At 29.4% G+C, this 5,039-nt stretch overlaps 1 long non-coding RNA gene across 1 annotated transcript; it reads left to right on the forward strand.

Annotated features, from left to right (window-relative positions):
• Positions 1 to 985: 985 nt before the first annotated feature.
• On the forward strand, positions 986 to 2,843 carry LOC138338238 (uncharacterized). The gene is made up of 2 exons (XR_011211679.1): positions 986 to 2,373; positions 2,507 to 2,843. It is a non-coding gene; the product is annotated as an uncharacterized lncRNA (long non-coding RNA).
• The last annotated feature ends 2,196 nt before the right edge of the window (positions 2,844 to 5,039 follow it).

A 5,039-nucleotide genomic window follows, 5' to 3' on the forward strand; every position in this document is an offset into this window, starting at 1 on the left:
TCTTGCACTTCTTATAGAGAAAGCCAAAGCATCTTCTACAAGAGGTAGCCTATTGGTCTTGTCCAACGCCAGCACCAACACCAGCATCAACATCAATACCACCACCATCAACCCCATAAATATAACTAATTCATTAAAAACTCTGTCTCATTTGATGGTTCTTGCTCCAGCCAATTCCATTTTAACTCTATACACAACAAGATCAAATAAAGTTTCAACCAACCCTAGAGTAATTAGATATATCATTTGCAATTCCTCTTCTGCTAGGACAAGCTATAGATGCACAACCTAAAATTATAAGAATAATCACCCGTAGAAATATTTGGGTCAGATGTTGCCACATATATGTCATATGTTGCTACAGATAGGTGATATGTTACCATAGATGTGTCATATATTGTTAGATGGATGATATGTTACCACATGTGTGTCATATGTTGCTACATATTTGTGATATATGACACATATGGGCATCTGTAGCAACATTTGTGTCACATGTTACAATAAAAGAATTATATGTAGCAACATTAGTGTCATAATAGCAATTTTTGGGTAAGATGTTGCAACATATATGAGTATAATATAATAATAACTTAATTCTTCATGATGAGAGTTATAAAGATCAGCAATATTTTTGGCAGTTTTTGTTTTTGATCTCAACCATCTCAATATCCTAGGAGATGAGATTTCTTCTTTTGCATTTACTTGATGGGTCAAATGAGGAACAATTCAAATTTCAATTCTATAAAAGAGGAAAAATGTCAAGAATTAAATGTTGACTTATTCAATATAATATAAAAAGATTAAAATATTTATGTTTACCATGAATTTCCATGGAAAGACAAATAAGTTATTGGACTTTGCTCCTAAAGTTTTCAACAATTACTCAATAGTTAATTCAAAGCTCTCATGTCCCCAAGGATAGTTGTTGAAAGCCTCATTATCTCCTAAATCTTGTGATATTTCATATTTTCTTTTAGATGAACTCATTCTTGATGAGGAAGCTCTAGTCATCATATTTAATGAGTTTGTATTTGGTGTACTTGAGGTACTTAATCTTTCTTTTACTATCTCCAATTCTTCTTTTTGTCAAAAGTACATTATGTGTAAATTAAAGTAAGCACAATGACTTATTCAGCTACCTTGACGTATAATCGTGATTCAACAAATATATTAAATAAAGATTTTTGAAGTTTGTGCCAACAAGGGACACCAAGTCCTGCTCCTCAGTTGACTGTCTTGTTTTTTCTTTTACTTTATTTTTTCTCCGTGATTTTTTTTTACTATAAATTCAGGGTTTGGCTTAGAAAGAGGATGACATTTTAACAATGAAACAATGGCAAACTCTCTTGTGCCAAAGAAGAGTGGTATGCCACAATAATTAATCAAAACTTCATCCTTCTTTTCAGATTTCTGAAATATGAACCTTCTTTTAAAACATGCATTATTATTCTCTGGTAAATCAAAAAAATGAATGAAACAACTATTCCTAAAATAATCTTCCAATCCATTTCTCTTGAGGATGAATCCTGAAGGTTTCAAAAGGTTTTCCCATGCCTGACCTCATAATGCTATCACCAGTAGCATTAGGCTGCAAATACACAAGAAAAATATGTGTATTGATTGTTTTGATCCCATCATCATCATCAACTTCATTTTTTTCTTATTCTTCTTCATCAACTTCTTTTTGTTTTCATCTGTCTTCATCAATTTCATTTATCTTTTCTTCTTCCTCCTCAATTACATCTCTATTTTTTCCTTCTACTTCGTCAATTACTTCTTTCTTTTTTTCTTCTTCTTCCTCAACTCCGTTTTGTTTTTTTCCATTCTTCCTCAACTACTTCTCTATTTTTTCCTATATCTTCCTCATCATCTTTTTAATTTTTCTCTTCTTTTTTAACTTTTTCTGCTCTTTCTCCATCATCAACAACTTAATTTTTTTTTTCTCTTTCTTCATATTCTTTTTATGAAAATTCTGGTTTTTCTTGAGAAAAAGAAACTTTTATAGGTGCAAGTTCTTCTAAAAGAATGGCATTTTCATTCTTCTTGCGAGAAATTTCTTCTAAGTTGTACATACAACTTAGATAGATAATACCCTTCTATTTGAGTTTCGTTGCACACTCACAACTCGAAGGAATATCGTGCCTTGAATACCCCCTATAGTAATATATTATAAGGGTCTTGACACTGAAGGCTGCAGAGCGATTGTATCCTCGCATAGTCAAATTTCTTAGAAAATATGATCGAACCAGCTAGGAGATGGATATGCATTGACAATCATGCTTCAGATGCTGAGCTTCATATCAGTTGGCATATCATTTACGCATCTCATAATTGTTTATCACTACTTGTATCTGATGATTCTATAAACAAGTAAGATTTGGCTATACTACGTGATCTTCTGATCTCTTCATTGCAGTGTGCACCTGTCTGAGTATTTCATTATTGTATTCTCTATTTGCGGGGTGTAATCTTAATTGTAATTATGAACCTTCTCTTGTTCTAGGGAACATTGTGAAGACCTGAAAGCTGAGGGGAGCTCATACACAGGAAGGAATTTGTTAGATGTGGTTTGTGTCAACCTTGTTTGTAGTATCATCCGCTTTGGCTGCTTTTCACCTGACTTTCGACAGGTGTTTGTAAGAACAAAACTCACAAACATCTAAATTAGCTTTATTGGTTTTGTTTTGCTTATACTAAATTAGTTTAAGCACTTCTGTTAGGCGTTTGTAAACTAGAAGAAGCAATTGTTTGAAATGGATTCTGTTAATCAATTGTGTTAGGCGTTTATAAATTAGAATATTATGTGTTTGCTTATACTAATATTTTTCAATTTGAATTTATTAGATGGCATTTGCTGTATGTTCAAAAGTAAGAATGAATTGTACCACTAGACAAACGGAAATGACAGAGACAGTTATCTAGTGGATTGAGATGAGGTTAATTATTCATAATATATAGGGATAATACACAACTATCGCTCAACCTATGCCTGAGATTATTAGAGACACGCTTATACTATACTAAGGTCCTATTATTCCCTGAACTTTTTTATTAATAATTTTCTATTTCTTTTTAGCCTATGTAGCACTATCTTGTGGGTCCAACGCCTGTTGACTTTTTTTTCAAGGTAGTGGCACGTAGGCCGAAAAGGAGTTGAAAATTACTTATAAAATAAGTTCAAGGGGGTAATAGGACCTTTATATAATATAAGTGTCTCTGAAACTTTGGGCATAGGTTGATGGGGTACTTGTGCATTTTCCCTTATATATATATATGAGATAATCTATACCAACTATAGTACAAATATTATAAATAATCTCGAGATTAATTAATACCTTTCACGTATAGACACTCAAAAATAATTTAATGACACGTTCCATGGCTACAGTTTGATGATTACGATTCGTAGCTACATGTTATATGGAGGAGAATATATATCTCTCCATTCTTCAGTTTCTCTATATAGATAATTCAATTTTTGATTATCAACAATGAAATATTTTTAGATTAAAAATTTAAATTTTATTTACAATAGATAAAATAAAATGTTAAATTTTGTTTTATATATATATATATATATATATATATATATATATATATATATATATATATAGAAAGAGAGAGAGAGAGAGAGAGAGAGAGAGAGAGATAGATAGATAGATAGATACATAGACAAATGTTTATAGAGGTAATTTTTTTTTATCAGAATGACCAGATATCATTGAAACATTTTAAAATACATTAAAAGTTGAAATATAAGTAGAAAGGATATTTTTTTGGAAAAATTACATAAATTAGTACATTTTAAATAATAATTACTGATTTTAGCGATACTTTTTGTTTATTACCATTTATAGCAATGCTTTGTTAAATCTGTAATATGTATTAAAAGTGAATTATGTATGCAATATATATGAATTATAATTGCTTTTTGAAATATATCATGTTTATTTTGTAAAAAATTGTTACATTGTATTATAAGTGTATTAAAATGTGTGATAAATGTATTATTCATCATTAAAATTTGTATTATATTTGAATAATAAATTGTTCTTTGTAATATGTATTAAACTCGTATTATAAATGAATTAAAAGTGAACAAGTGAAAAAAATATTATTGCTATAAATGGTAAATATTTTTTTATCATAGTATATTTATGTAAGTTTCCCTATTTTTTTAGTAGTATTTTTTTCCGACGTCACTTAACTTTGTAAAAAAGTTTAGCAAACATAACAGAAATAAAAAATCAACATAGAAAAGATTACCAATAACCTATCCTCTTGAGGTTATGACCACAAGTCATGGACGCCATCTAATTATAATTTTTTTCGTAAATATTCATACTTGAAATTAATATGTGCATGACATTAACAATGATTGTCACCAATATTTCAATGTTTTATCTTCATTCGTAATATATCTTTTATAAAATATTTTTACTCAATCAATATTTTTGTAAGGCTCTTGTAGAAAGGTAACTTTAAAAAAAAAGAGGTGTACTTCAATAGTGAATGTTAACACTCTTGTTAGAGGATTTTATTGAGTTAAAAAAATATAGCAACAAAAATAAGTTCTAAAGAAAATTTGGTTGTTACGAAAATGTTTTTTAATGAAAGATGTTTAAATAGATGTTCGGCAGTATGGCTAAAATTTTACTTTACCAATTCTTGATTTAGATATATATATTTTGAATAGCATAATTTAATGTATATGAACAATATCACTTTAGACACAATTTTTATTGGATTTAATTCATACAAAATTTGGATTAAATTCATGTTTATTTTGGTTGAATGATGAATATGAGTTTTACAAATAAATAAGTCCATTTTAAAAATATATTAAATTCAAGTCCAAGGTCCATTTCACCTTGAAGTCCAAACTCATGTCACGTGTCATAGTGACTAGACATAAAAGACCAACAAGGTAATGCCACGTGTCCAAATAAGGTGGTACTCCCAGTCAAATGCAAGAATAAATTACAATGCGCAAAGGGTCAAAATGACATCCTTTGGCCAATCAAGAGCAACCTTGT

Source organism: Solanum lycopersicum, chromosome 9, assembly GCF_036512215.1.
Source record: "Solanum lycopersicum chromosome 9, SLM_r2.1".
Taxonomy (NCBI): Eukaryota; Viridiplantae; Streptophyta; class Magnoliopsida; order Solanales; family Solanaceae; genus Solanum; species Solanum lycopersicum.